Source organism: Orbicella faveolata, unplaced genomic scaffold (assembly GCF_042242905.1).
Source record: "Orbicella faveolata isolate gen_17 unplaced genomic scaffold, um_ofav_v1 contig_46, whole genome shotgun sequence".
Taxonomy (NCBI): domain Eukaryota; kingdom Metazoa; phylum Cnidaria; class Anthozoa; order Scleractinia; family Merulinidae; genus Orbicella; species Orbicella faveolata.
Window position 1 is genome coordinate 29,179,838 of NW_028301576.1, and position 15,766 is coordinate 29,195,603.

Below are 15,766 nucleotides of genomic sequence, written 5' to 3' on the forward strand. Positions count from 1 at the left end.
GGAGGAGACTTGCACGCATCACACAATTGCAGATTCAAGGACCAGACATGTTATCATTGTGGGAAGGTGGGCCATATTTCCAGAGTTTGTAACTCGAGACAACAAGGTAAGCCAAAGCAACCACTCAAAACACCACAAAACACTCAAGTCCATACTGTTCAGTACAGTGAAAGTGATGAATTTGAAGATGTGTTAGGAAGCATGAAGATACACAATGTGAAGAAACCGAGCAGTGATGTAATCTGGGTAGATCTGAAAGTAGAAGGGAAACCGTTGAAAATGGAACTGGACACAGGCTTGGCTATGTCGATCATTCCACATGATTTGTACGAGGAGAAATTTAACGACAAACCCTTGCATAAAACTGAACTAATGTTGAAAACCTATACGGGGGAAAGCATTGTTCCACTGGGAGTGCTTAAGGCAAATGTTGAGTACAAAAGTCAGCAACCTTTACTGTTGGATCTGTATGTGGTTAAGAATAAGGGCCCTGTGTTGATGGGAAGGGATTGGCTCTACAAGAGACGCCTGGATTGGTATGCTATTAAATCACTGAAAGCTTCACAAACCCCACCAATTGCTAATGAACGTCTGCAGACCATGCTAGGCAAATACACTGATGTTTTTGAAGATAAACTGGGAACATTCAAATCAGCTAAGGCAAGGCTAACCCTCAAAGAAGATAGCCAAGCTCATTTCTGCAAAGCTCGTGCCGTACCTTATGCCTTGAGGCCCAAGGTTGAAGAAGAACTGAGAAGACTTCAGAATGAAGGTATTCTCACGAAAGTTGAGTGGAGGACTAGGCAACGCCCATTGTACCTGTCCCAAAGAAAGATGGGTCTGTCAGAATTTGTGGTGATTACAAAGACACAGTGAACCCAGAACTACAAGCTGAGCAGTATCCTTTACCCCGCATTGAAGATATCTTTGCAAAGCTTAGTGGTGGGCAGAAATTCTCAAAGATTGACCTTCGTCAGGCATACCACCAACTAGAGATGGAAGAAGATTCCAAGAAATACCTCACCATCAACACACACATGGGCCTGTTTCAGTACAACAGACTGGTGTTTGGCATCACATCATCACCTGCAATCTGGCAGCGCACCATTGATCAAGTGCTGGAAGGAACATCTGGCACAAGCTGTATCCTTGATGATATGATCATTACTGGCAAGGATGATGCAGAACACCTGGCTAACTTAGAAGAAGTTCTATGACGGCTTCAGCTTCATGGGTTGAGAGCAAACAAGGCAAAATGTGAGTTTTTCAAGGAGAAGATAACTTATTGTGGACATGACATCGACAAAGATGGCCTACACAAGTCAGCAGAGAAAGTAGAAGCAGTATTGAATGTGCCACGTCCAAACGATGTAGCTGAAGTGAGATCTTTTCTCAGGCTAATCAATTATTATCACAGGTTCTTGCCTAACCTATCGACAGTAGTGCATCCCCTGACACAACTTTTGGAGAAGAATCATCAGTGGAAATGGACAGAACAGTGCGAGATAGCATTCCACAAGGTGAAAGAAATGATCACGTCAGAGCAAGTTTTAACGCATTATGATCCCAGCCTACCACTAAGGCTTGCTTGTGATGCATCCTCTGTCGGTATTGGAGCAGTGCTATCTCACGTGATGCACGATGGTAGCGAGCGACCCATAGCTTTTGCTTCAAGGACACTCACCAAAACTGAGCAAAAGTATGCACAGATTGACAAAGAAGCCTTGTCAATAATCTGGGGGGTAAAGAAGTTCCATATGTATTTGTTTGGCCGCTCTTTCACATTGTACACAGATCACCAGCCCTTAACGTCAATCTTTCATCCGCGGAAAAGCATCCCTGTGGTCACTGCAGCTCGACTGCAACGTTCCTGGCGGGCTATGATTACACCATTGAATACAAGAACACTAAAGTTCACAGTAATGCCGATGGTCTTTCCCGCCTTCCACTCGTAAAGGAATCCAGAGATGAAGAAGTTGTCGACCCTGTGGGTGTATTTAATTTGATGCAGTTTGATCCGCTGCCAGTCACAGTGGATAACGTTAGACAAGAAACACAGAGAGATCCTGTTTTGGCTCAAGTGTATGAGATGACCAGCAAAGGTTGGCCACACAACACTGCTCCTGCACTCAACCCCTATTTTATTAGCAAAGATGAGATCACATTACAATCAGGCTGTCTGATGTGGGGAATAAGAGTCGTAGTACCTCCAAAGTTGCGCCCTCAAGTTCTCGAGGAACTGCATCAGGGACATATGAGGGTTGTGAAGATGAAGGCCCTCGCCCGAAGTTACATCTGGTGGCCTGGAATAGACAAGGAAATTGAACTGACGGTTAAGTCCCGCTCAGGTTGCCAACTAACACAGAGGGAGCCCAGTACAGTACCGGTACACGCATAGGAGTGGCCTTCATCCCCCTGGCAACAAATTCGCATTGATTTTGCAGGTCCGTTCCTCAACAGCATGTTCTTGGTGGTAGTGGATGCACATTCAAGATGGCTAGAGAGAATGACTAGTACAACCTCAGAGAAGACCATTGAAGTCCTTCAGAAATTATTTGCCAGATATGGAATACCAGCCCAGTTGGTAAGCGATAATGGTCGCAATTTACATCAGAAGAGTTTCAGCAATTCCTTAAGAGAAACAGAATCAAACACATCACGTCAGCACCGTACCACCCTGCTACCAACGGGCTGGCGGAATGCGGTGTGGGGAGCTTCAAAAGTGCGATGAAGAGCGAAACTGAAGTGAAATCCTTGAATCTTAAGTTGGCAAGATTTTTGCTGGCTTATCGGAACACTCCCTACTCAACCACTGGAGAGCCACCATCCCAGTTGTTCTTGGGAAGAAGATTATGCACTCGACTGGAGCTTTTAAAACCAGATCTCAGCGTCCAGATAAACAACCATCAGATAGACCAGTCTGTCGCCAAGGGTGGTTCTGTAACGCAGCATTTTTCCATTGGCCAGAGAGTAATAGCACGAAATTACAATGGAAAATCAAAGTGGGTACCAGGTATTGTGCGTGCACAACTAGGACCCCTGTCTTAGGAAGTGGAGATTGGGCCTAACTTAGTTTGGCATCGACACACAGACCAAATCAAAGATTCCAATGTTCCTGTTGCAGACAACCATACGCCAGTTATCCAGCCGTTGCTGTTCCCGCCCCCAGTCGAATGCCATGGTGACCAAGTAGCTGAGCTGCCTGAGCAGACAGAAGCCGTCCCACGGGAAACGTGTTTTCAGCCATCCAATCCAGCGGCTAAACCTTCAGTTAGCAGCCCGCCGAGCCAGATTGAACATGTTCCTGTTAGAAGATACCCTACTAGAGAGAGGAAGCCCCCAGCCCGACTGGACCTTTGAACATTGAACTGCCCATTTCTAGGGCTCTGACTTTATTTTTAAGAATAGCATGTTGTGTTGAACTTCTGGGGGTACGAGACTGGCTTAAGGGGGAGGAGTTGTAGTGTATTGAGCCAGCGGTTGACATTATGAGCATGCGCACTTATGCGCATTCTGTTCCATGTGCTTCAATCGAAATAAACCAAATACATGACAAGGGCATAAGAACGAATACACTCTCAAAGCTCATTTTTTATGATGTTCTCATCTGCCACAAGCATAACGACAAGAAGAACAAGCAGTTTTGTTTTTCTCGTGTTTATGCGTTACTTATGGGTATTGTGCTTATGTTAACTCTTGTACTCATGCATTTGCTTATGCCCACTGAAAACCAGTCTTTACTGAAAGGACATTGTCGCCATAGTGTCAAATGACATTGTTGTTATATGGTTGAAGGACGTACTCTTACTGTTTAAGGGCATTCAAGGATGATGTCTTCATGCTTGTTGTTAACAAAATTGTGTTTCTTTTTGTAGCTACTGCGCATGTGCAAGTAGCTACAATGCTGTCGTTTTGATGGATAGAGTCGATTTTACGAGGGCTTTCGGAGACCTTCGGATCATGATCAATTTTCTTAGCACACGATAATGCCGGTAGTAAATTTGATAAGCATCCAATTTTGATAGACTTTACAGGTTATAAAAACACAAACAAACTTATTGTTTAGAGCTTTCTTACTTTGAATCTGGTAGTACGTCTTTTTGTGTCAAATACATAAATACTAGTGTAACAAGCGGATTCACCGACCACTTTCCGTAAAAGTGCGATCTCTTTGTGTAAAAATATTGACTGTGAAACACATCTCAAATACACTCTAAAAAACTTGCCTTTTCAGGCAACATGAACTCCCTTATGGAAATAGATACGGTCCTTTGGGAAATAATTGATTCCGAATTGAAAAGTAACCCTACAGTCGGTTCTGTTATCATGGTGAACACTGACAATGGGTTTTTTGATTGCCATGCTGAACATGCAGACCAAAATAGGTTGCTGGACACTGACATAAACTTGAGTACTGTGTCTTATTTGAGTGGTGATGATGAATTATTAATTAAGTGTGATGAAAATACATCCTTCATGTGTGATACCTTGTCATCTGTGAATAAAATAAATTATGGAAAGTATGAAAATATTCGAGTGTGAGATCCTCGATCACATATTCGTTTGGGTTGCAAGGTCAGAGATAGGGAACCATCCAGAGTTGGACTAAAACGTGTTCTTAAATCCTTGAAAATTAGAAAATCGAGACCCAAATGTAAGCGTTTTATTAGAAAATCAGTACCTGTTTCATCTGTTTTATATAGCATTGCTTCTAACTATAAAGAATGGAATATCACATTTGCTAAGAATCAAGACAGCTTCTTTAGCAATTATTTTGACAAAGCTCTAATTCATACAATGAAATATAATGCATCAGAAAGAAATATATTGCTCAGTGGGGATATTGAATTAAATCCTGGCCCAACAACAACAAATACCAACTCATCTCAAATGATGTGTAGAGAAGGTTCCAATTCTGTTTTTAACAGCAGATTATGTAGATACGGATTAAGGGCACTAGAGGTTGGAGGAATGGGTAATTGCTTATTTAGAGCCATAGCACATCAGATATATGGTGATGCAAATCATCATTTAGAAATCAGAAGAACTGGTATTCAGTATTCGCAAAATAATCCTGATTGATTTATAGAAAGTGCTGTTGTAGATAACACATCATGGTCTGAATACATAAATAATATGTCTATGGCAGAACATGGGGTGATCACATTATCCTACAGGCTATAGCACAAACTATGAACTTAAGAATTCATGTCATAGAGTCAAGTCAAACCTTTGCTGAGCTTACATTGGTTCAAACTCTTAATTTGTCTGAAACAACAAGGTCTATATATATAGGACACATTGGAGAGTTGCATTACGTCTCAACAAGAGGACTGTTATCTGAAATTACCTCACCTGAAGTTGTCAAAAGAAAGTTGTTTGAAAACTCTTCTGAAGCCACAAATGCTTGCAAAAGAAAATGCACTAATCTCAGAGAAAGCCAAATCAAGTCAAGTAGCAGGGTTGAAACTCGTTCACATTCAAATGCATTGTCAACATATGATGATACAAATACTGATGATAGTGTTAAAACAACATATCATGCCAAAGAGAAATGCAGAGAATGAACTAAGTCTCCTGCAGAAAAGAAGGCAAATCGTAACCAGTACCAAAAAGGCTATAGGGAAAAAAATGTCATCTGACCAAAAGGCAAAACAAAATCAATACCTAAAAAACTACAGGTCAAAAATGACACCTGATCAAAAGGCAAAACGTATGGAAACGCAAAAGGCCTATAGATCAAGAAAGAAACCCATTGAGCCAGCCATCTCAGAGTTCCACGACATCGCTTCAGAAGGTCCTGTCTATATATGTTTTTGTTGCAATCAGCTATGGTATAAGCAAAGTGTTCTAAATGCAAAAAAGCTAAAAGATCTCAATCCTGTTATCCATGAATATTTCAAAGAAAAGAGAAGGACTGATACTGCTGAATGGGTTTGCAAAACATGCCATAGCCATTTAGTAAAGAATAAAATTCCACCCTCTGCTGTCGTTAACGGTTTGGTATTTCCACAGAAACCAACATTCTTCGATCTCAATGAATTAGAGTGTAGATTACTAGCTTCAAGAATTACTTTTCAAAAGTTAATGCAAGCTCCCAGAGGAAAACAACTTAAAATACATGGCAATATCGTGAATGTTCCTGCTGATGTAGCAAGCACAGTCAGCATGTTACCACGGTTACCAAGTGAGGCTGCAACAATGTTTTTTTTTCTTTAATGAGTATACTTCTGAAACAGTGGAACTATACTAGGAGTTGAAAATAACATAATAAAAGCACGTAATAAATAATTACAATATGTATATATACAGTGAAAATTATAAGTTAATAAAGGATAAAATAAAATAGATTAAGTATAATCTTGTCGAGATAAGTTAGGACGTCTGAATATACATTATACAAAAGATTTAATGGCTGCAAGAGCAGTAGTCTTAAAATTATTTATATTAACATCTTCATAAATAGGTAAATTGTTCCATGCTACTATTGTCCTTGGATAAAAGGAAAACTTATAGATGTCATTTGATACATGGATTTGTTGGAAAGGACGACTGTTCGGTAATCTGGTGGCCCTTGTTATTTCGTGGACTTCAGGAGGAAAGCTAATACCAACATGTCCCATTAAGATCTTGTAGAACATAGTAGTTTGAAAGAGGAGTCGACAATCTTTAAGGGAATCCCAACCAAGATGTTCAATCATTGGAGTAACATGACTAAATCTTGAATAGTCATTTAATACAAATCTTGCTACTTGGCATTGAACCATCTCTATTTGAGTGATGTTCTGTTTGGTGAAAGGGTTCCAAGCGCAACACGCATATTCGAGTTTTGGGCAGACTAGCGTGCGATAGGCCGTATCTTTGACTTTAGTATCACAATCACTTAGAATACGATGCAGTAGCCCAAGAGTAGAATTTGCCTTTTTACAGATCTGATTGATATGCTCATTCCAGGGCAGATTGTCTGTCACGGTGACTCCAAGGTACTGGGCTGAGGAAACTCTAGAAATGGGCTGGCCAGCCAATCAATATTGGAACATAGTTGGAATTTTCTTACGCGTTATACCAAGTTGATAACACTTCTTGACATTAAAGTTAAGTTGCCAAGTGTTTGACCAGAGTGACAATTGTTCAAGATCATCCTGCAGAGCCCAACAGTCCTGTACTTCACGGATTTCACTATAGAGGATGCAATCATCTGCACAGAGGTGTAGACGTGACTTTACAGAAGAAGAGATGTCAGTTATATATAGTAAAAATAATACAGGGCCCAATATTGAGCCTTGCGGAACCCTGGAGAGCACTGGTTTGGAAGAAGACTGAATGCCATTTACTGACACTGATTGGGTGTGGTTTGACAGAAAAGCTTTAATCCACATAAGCATGTTCCCACGAATACCATAGTAGTCGAGCTTCATTAGAAGTCTTTGATGGGGGACAGAATCAAATGCTTCAGAGAAATCAAGCAGTATGACGTCGGTTTGCCTGCAAGTGTTGATTGACTTGGCCCAATCAAAGTCAATTTGAAAAGAAAGCTTCAATATAAGAGTTCTGCATTATCAATGAATTTATGGCCCCACAAGGTAGTGCAAGCAGCGGATTGGTCGATGAGAAATAGCAGTCTTTATAAAGATGAAGGCATTGTTATTAATTCACAATGGGCCAATCAATATAACAAAGAAACTGAACAGGAACAAAATTTGGATGATGCTTGTAGTGACCAATCTGCAGAAAATGTTGAGAACAGCAATAATAGTCACTCTGAAAGAATAGATGATGATGATCACTTAAGTGAGAGTGAAGATATAGTGCCAGCAGGTGTTAAATCAACTGACTTTTTAGAAGATAATGAGCGCCAGCATATTTTTAACATTGCACCAGCAGAAGGCAATATACCCTTAAGTGTATTCAGGGATAAATTCTCTGAAGAGTTAGCATATCCAGGAATATTTCTCGGCCAACCTCGTACTTTATGCAAGCAAATTCATTATAGTGATATATGTAAATCAGAACTGAGATCAGACAGAAGGGCAGCCATGTGTGTTGAGAACATTTTTTACAAAGCAAAAAAGTTGCAAATGAAAATTCTTTCAGGCAAGTCAACTATTGCACTGAGAAAATGTAAGGGAAATAACAGAAATCTTAATGCACGGCAACTTAAACACACAGGTGCAGTAGATCGATTAATTCGCTATGATGAAGGGTTTAAGTTCCTTACAGCATTACGTGGTTCACCTCCATACTTTGAGAAAGCTACAAAAGAATTGTCGGCCTTGTGAGTTTTTGAAGAGCTGCATTTAGATGAAAATGGCACAGGAATAAATGGTTTTGGAAAGGAAAGATGTTGTGGTAGTATCATTATTTATGGGAGCAAAATTTGGGAATGTAAGTATGCGTTTTTCTCAACTTCATGCTGTGAATGCAAGACTTCATGTTCGCTTCCTTCAGGAATACAAGTAAGCTTATGTGATACTTGCTTGCCAGTTACATTGTTCAGTAGCTAAGAGGCTTTTCTACTGGATGAACTCTTGCATTGGGCGGTATGATGTAAGTTAGGCTAATAATTGACACTTTGTTTAGTGTTTTACCTTATGCTTTGAAAATTTCGCCATAGAAATTCTCTGACAGGTCAACTCGCAGGGATTAGTGTTTTCTTTGATGAAATTTCTTTTGTAATCCAAATTTCTTTCAAACCCATTCCCGCATGCAGATAACAGACAAGCAGAGTGAGATTTCAACAAAAGTAACCATGGTCTGTTTTTGTTGTAAAGATTAAAATTTTTAAAATCGAGTGCCGTGTAGCTCTTAGCTTTCTATGAGCTGCTGATGGCAAGTGGCAAATGGTGTCTTTTTGGCAGAAAACTGTGTGACCATTCCTAGCTAAGGCAAAACAATTTTTTTCTCTCTTTTGGGCACTCTCTTTTGTGCTAGTAGGCCCACATTTTTGTAATTTTTGCAAAAACCATGGTGTCTCAACAAGGGTAACGTGCACTCAAAGAGCGAGTTGCCCTTGGAAGGACTGTTCCTGCCACCACAATCTCAGAAATCCAACATCAACAGTAACCAGCAGTACAGCAACATCAGTCTCCATGGTCACCAGAAGGATCGGAAATGTTGCTTCCACTTATGTTCTTGCCGTAGCGAATGTGGAGAAAAAAGCAAGTGCAATTTCAGATGCAGTTGCCAGAGCTGGTAAGTAAACTGTTACTCTACCAGGTAGTTTATTAAAATTATCGTTAAGATTGACGAAGGGGAACACATTTTTTCTTTTAAGTAAGTTATTGATAAATGAAAGAAAATAGGATAACTGTACACCCATCAAAGTGGTTTCGTCAGGTTCGCAACAAAGCTTGGCTCTGCAGGTCTGCTTAGTCTGTTTCTTTGAAGGTTGTCAACTTGTGTAGCTGCAGCTACCAGGGCTGGTAAGTAAATTCCAAGAGTTCATTTGAATGATTTGATGAAGGGAAATGCACCCTTTCCTTTTACTATGTTATTGATAACTGAAAAAGGGATAATTGTACGTCTACGGAGGGCAAGGAAAGTGTTTTTACCTTTTGTGTATACAGCAGTGATGCAAACATCTTCATGAACAAAATGAAACTTAATATTTTTAACATTGAGATAAGGATTGAAAAAAAAATTTTTGCAAGCTTTTGCCTCAATAGTTTTATGCTTTGTTTGTTTGCTTTTTCATGACAAAGGTTGGTACAGCTTTCGTTGTATAAACAGATCCTGAAACTCATTATATGCGCTGTACAAGCGCTGATACTAGAATACAAGCACCAAGTATGAATCAGAAGTAAAGGCTATTCATCACAATACATGGTTCCATTCAAGCGTGTTGTGTTCATTTGTCGAATGCACTTCCCAGTGATCAACTGGCAAGTGTTCGTTGTTTTTTCCAAATTCAGAATCAAAGCCCTCCTGTTCCCAGTATTAAAGGTAGTATTAAAGGCAGTATTAAAGGCAGTAGTTGCCATTAAATGGTAAATGGAAACTTACTACTTTTGTCTTCTTGTGTTACTTCTGCAGCAGAATTTATTGAAGCAACTTGTAAGGATGACGGCTACAGTTAATTTGTGCAGACCACCATTCTTTACTTTTGGAATCTCGCAAGTCTTAAGAATTGATCAACTTTAATGCAACTTTCACCTCAAAACTGGATCTACAGTGTATACAAGTATTAAAGGAAACTATTTGCCACTATTCAGAAGGTCATCAAATGAACCTGAACAGCAGAGGAGGTATTTTCACCAAGTGCAAGGGTTATGCAAATGACCTTTGGCTAAATGTAAATACACTGGCTGTGGCAGATTTTAATCGGTTCTTGTATGCAATCCAAGGAGATACCCACTGGTTTGTACTTATAGAATGGTTTGTTAAGGTAAGAAATTTACTGTGATGTGCTTTTTAGCGTTAATTTTGACCCAACTTTTGAGATTTTTTCTCTCAAATTTGGCCGAATTTTAGTAGGCGAACAAGAAGCCTCAGAGCAGGGTGTCTTCCAGCCTCACTGGTAAGCTTAGAATTTTCTAAAAAGTTTCCATATTTTGTCACTCAAAGTAACGAATGTAGCTTAGAATTTGCATGAAAACAAAATTCCTTGAGCTGCATTTTATTGGACGTAGCATGCTTCACAAAATCAGCAAGTTTTACCTTTCTGATCACAGTCGACTAACCCTTTTCACTGACAACAAATGAAAAACTATTTTTGGTTCTGAAGTCAAGTGGACCACTTTTAGCTGGACTGCCACTTAATAGCATTGTGTCGACAATAGACATTTCCATGATCACATGGCCTAACAAGGCTATGGCATCCATATTATATGTGACCAAGTTTCCCAGTTGCTTGGCTAGAGCGGCAGGAGGAAATTTGTCAGGATTTGCCCTGATAGTTAGGAATGTGTCAGTTGATTTATCAACTGCACTACCAACTTTAACAAGCGCTTTCTGTATATTTTGTGAGTTGTAAATCTGAGCTCCTGGTAATATGCTTAAGCTTGTTCCAGATCTCTGGGTTGACATTTGGACCCCTTAACTTCTCGAAATTGTTGGGGGATTATCTTTTGAAACTTCTGGAGTTCATTCTTGTTGGCAATATCAGCTAACTTTTGAGCTACTTTTGGGGTGGTTTTTTCGACTGACTTGAAATCTTGGGCAATTTCTTTCAACAACTCATCGTCCATGGTGGCTGGGTCATTTGTTTTCTGTACATGTGGCGAGTAACCTGAACCTGTTTTTGGTGCCATCTTTAACACCTCTGAATCTGACCGTTTGTCATCTTACACTTCACTAGTGCTCATGTCACAAGTTGTTCCAAAAATTTTTCTCTGTTTTGGTGGTGTGGCAGAGTCTGCTGTCTCATCAGCCCTTTGTCATTGTCGCAAATTCTGGTAGAAAAACCTCCAAATAAAAGGGAAATAAACTAAAGAATCTAGAGATGATTAAAGAGAAACTTCTAGTGTTAAAAACCTGTTGATTTGGAAGGTGCCTACAATTTATATTGTTTAACCTGTAACATGACATCCATTGGAAAGTGCTCGAAAAGTCCTTAAAAAGGGTTGCAATTTTTTGTATAATCCCTGAATTGCTGTTTTGTCAGTAGTCTGCATCATTTGCAGGCAATTGTCTGACAAGATTCATAGAGGTCATTCAGGTTGATGTTATTCTTTTTTTGATAAAAAAGAAATGTTCTATCACTTCTGTTTTGTTGTTTTCCTCTCACTTTTTGATTAACTGTTTGTGCAGTGAAAAGTATGCTTCTCGTGTTATTATTGCAATTCTAGGATACCAAGAGAGGGTTTTATAAACTAGCAGGCTTCCCAAAGGTGATAAGAGCACCTGATAGAACCTTGATACCTATCAGGACAGCAATTGAAAATGAACACCTGTATGTTTGTCACAAGGGTTTCCATGCAATAAGTGTTGGCCACATGCAATGCAGGGATGTTGTCTACGACATAGTTGTCAAGTGGTATTGATTAACCCATGATTAAGGAGTATTTAATGCCAGTATGTTGAACTTTCACTTGGAGTCTTCAGGTAAAGGGACTGATTTATTTACTCATGAGGTACAGTACAGCCCAAAAATAATGCACGCGCAAGACCTTTTTGCGTGCACAAGCCGGCAACTTCTTGCGGCTTCTTGTGGGTTGCTTGCGCTTAAAACCTGCAAGACGCAAGAACTTCTTTGCGGTAGGATTTTCGAAATGCGAGAACTTCTTTGTAGTAGGATTTTCAAACCGCAAGAACTTCTTTGCGCTAACATCTTAGCACGCAAAAATCTGTATCAAAACAGTTCTGTCTTGGTGACGGGTTCTAAAAAACACAACTAACAAACACAACTAGAACTAATGCCAGCACTTACTGTAAGGAGTATTAAAACAACAAATTCTTAACTTTTGACAATTTTAACTCTGAAGTTCAGTTCAGACAATGAACTTTTCATGAACCTGACTTAATTCCAATTTGGACCGATCCCTGATCCACGGCCAAAGAAAAAGTAATGAACAGATTGCGTTTGATGAAACTTCAAATTTGTTGATTGGCGCGAGCTTCTGTTTACATGTTCTACAAAGCTGTATTTCAATCCATCAAAACGTAAACAAATGTAACAGAAGAAGTTGATTCTCAGCCATACCAACTAACAAACAAATCATCGACCTTATTACCTATACGGCTACCGTTACACAAGAGATCTTGGGAAGTTTCTTAATGATGTGACTAATATTGTAAGTTCTAAAGTGTAAGCCATATAAAGTCTAAACGCTGTCAAAGTCGTCCTTGGAGAGAGTTTTCATTCACAAATAAATCAGTCCGTAGATTTTATCACCAACAGTGGGAAGATTTTGGTCACGTGCTAAACAACCTGTGATAAGGCCGTTGGCTTTCTGTTGGTTTATAGTTATTTTAATCAGTTAAGTATCAGTACATTGTTTATCCGTTGGTTCTGAATTAGATACTGAGTTCACTTTGTTTTTTTTTTTCGGCGACATGGAGGAAATTTTGCTGTCTACAATTATTATTACGATGTGTCCCGGAGTCCCAGACCCGCAGTGTGAGAGCAGCGTGAAATGAGCTTACTTGAAATGGCTTTGTCTGTCCGGAACAAAGGTCGAAAAAACATATATTTACTGGGAAGTAGCTTCCAAGTGTAACCCAAATTTTGAAACAAGCAAGTTTCTCAGTCGGCGAAAACAAGCGTGACTTTTCACACAACAGTATTGTTTGAAGACTTATGCAAATTCAAGGCGTCATAACATGATTTTTATCAGTGCATACTGCCTTAGAAGATTTTGTTCAATGGGATTCTCTTCGAAATAAGAGGAATGCATAAGGTAAACTCATGAGATTTCGCTGTTCAGAAGATCATTTATGTGCTTATCACAACTGTAGTTATACTGGTAATGTTCCACTGCATTGCAAACAGGGTAGAATTTACGAAGTTCGCTTCCATGGACGATTTTCAAGTTTCCTTGATTACCATGTGTAGAACATGTAATATATTTTCTGCGAGAGCTTTTCGCCTGTAATACTAACGCTGCGAAAAGTTCTTAAAGAAATTTACAACATCGTAATGCACACGTAGTCTTTGCGGTTCAGTGTGCGATTTGAACGAAAGTTGTCTTCGCTCACATATCCACAAGAAGACAACAACACTTCTGAATGATGATGAATTTTGCATTCAGAAGCAAAAAGCGTTGGAACCCAGACTAACTACATCGTAGTTCGATTTTTCTACGTGGACTGTTTCTTCATGAGCTTTATTATTTGGAGACGTTTTGTGATTGTCGCATAATATGCCAGCAGACTGTTCAAGTGAGCGAGTGTGTTCGATATTATTTTCACAGTATGAGCAAACATAAATCCAGATCTGGTCTCAGCTGTTGGAAATATATCTCTTCCCACTGCAGTGACTTATCTTATGGATAACATTGCAAGCAAACACTGAGCATTTTGACCACCAACATGGCACTTATAAACAAACAAACTGTTTGACCTGCAACAACTTCTTGCACTTTCTTGCGGCTTGCGGTAAGATCCATAAGTTCTTGCAGCTTCTTGTGGTTAGATTTTCAACTTCTTGCGGCTTCTTGCGGTTAGATTTTCAACTTCTTGCATTTTGAATGTTCTTGCAGGTAAACCGCACAAACACGACATTTTTACTTCTTGCGGCGGTTTGCGTGCTCTTGTGGCGCAAGAACTTCTTGCGCCCCTTCTTGCACGTGTATTATATTTGGGCTGTACTGTATGGAACATTGGAAATTACAATCCTTGTGGTTTGAATCGTATATTCCGTCACATTTTTAAAACAGGAAATTTAAAATTTTCAAGCAAAATCAATATTTTGTAACTGTCTTTTGATTTTCAACATTCTGAGAAACGTGCACATGTGTGTATATGTTCAAAAAACTGATGTTTACTGGTGATACCTGTGTTTTCTTTAGACAGAGCTTACCAGCTCAATCTTAGAAAAGAGAGAATTGGAGCCATCAGGAAACCATACTGTGAGTGACCCATTTTCACTGTGTTCAAGTTGCATGTGCAAACAGAACTGACCCAAACTACAAGACCAACACAGAAAGTCATCAATAAATTCACAAGGAAAAGTGTTACTTGCTTCTAAGAACAAGCTGGAAGCAAATCCAGTGGTAAAACAAAGGCAATGACAGCCAACAAAATATGTGAGAAGTTGCTGATTCTAAGGATCGAAAGCCGACAGGCTTTCCAACTGACAAGACTTTTCCTCACTGATTAAAGTATTAACTCAACTTACCACTTTCCATATTAACTACCAGATCTAACCAGCAAAATCTCAATGATTTAAAGTTACATTTTCAGTGGCATCTAGCTTAAGCTAGAAAGAACTTTAACCTGACTATTGCATTTTTAAGAAAGGCTTTTTTCTTATTTCATGTTTCCAAGTTTAAACACGATCTTCATGAATACATGTATTAAAAGTGTAAATCATAGTGGTAGACCTTGACAATGAATAACAAAAAAGTTTTAAATAGCTTAAGTCTAAGCTTATGTCTTTTCTACTATCTATTCATTAGGCAATTGTCCTTTTGGCAGATGAAGAAAGCATTTACAACACAACACATTACTACAAGCAAAAAGCAGCTGGGCTGAGTAAATCAATGAAGGTAGCAGCTGACAAGCAAGGTGAGAGCAAGCTACACAGTCAGCTAGAATGTGAGCTAAAGAATAGGAATGCGAACTTTGGTGCAATTACACAGCTCCAAGAGTTCACACTTCAAAAAAGGAGAATAGAAGAAGCTGATGTAGATAGTAATATCGAAGACTCTTGAGAAACTTCCATTTCTTGACAAAGAAACAACTGTAATTAAGGTCTGGGATGAGTTTGTGTCTGTGAGTGTAGCAAGCTTGCAAATAAAGACTACACCTTCTTTACATGAAATCTTAAGCTTATGTTGTGTTAATATCTTTGTAAGTATTATTTTTTACTCAATAAAATAAAATGATACTGTTAGCTCTCAATTGACCTCTACATGAACATTTGTAGGGTCCACAGCTACCAGCAAAGTATGGTAAACTTTAATTTGCCCAGTAAAGGAAAATTAAAGGAATCAACACATCTCCGTCCTGCAAAGAAATAGCCAAACTAGATATTTATTTCATTAAGATTAATTTTCACCTTCTTTTGTGTTTTGCAGTTACTGGTGGCGATGGATTTGCTAACAAGATGCAGAAAATCTGACTTCTTACAGAACTGGAATGACTTGAAATCCCAGTTGAAACCGAA

The 15,766-nt window shown here is 39.2% G+C and overlaps 1 pseudogene; it reads left to right on the plus strand.

Moving 5' to 3' along the window:
- The first annotated feature begins 5,688 nt into the window (after nucleotides 1-5,688).
- On the plus strand, nucleotides 5,689-8,339 carry LOC149099521 (uncharacterized; annotated as a pseudogene).
- The last annotated feature ends 7,427 nt before the right edge of the window (nucleotides 8,340-15,766 follow it).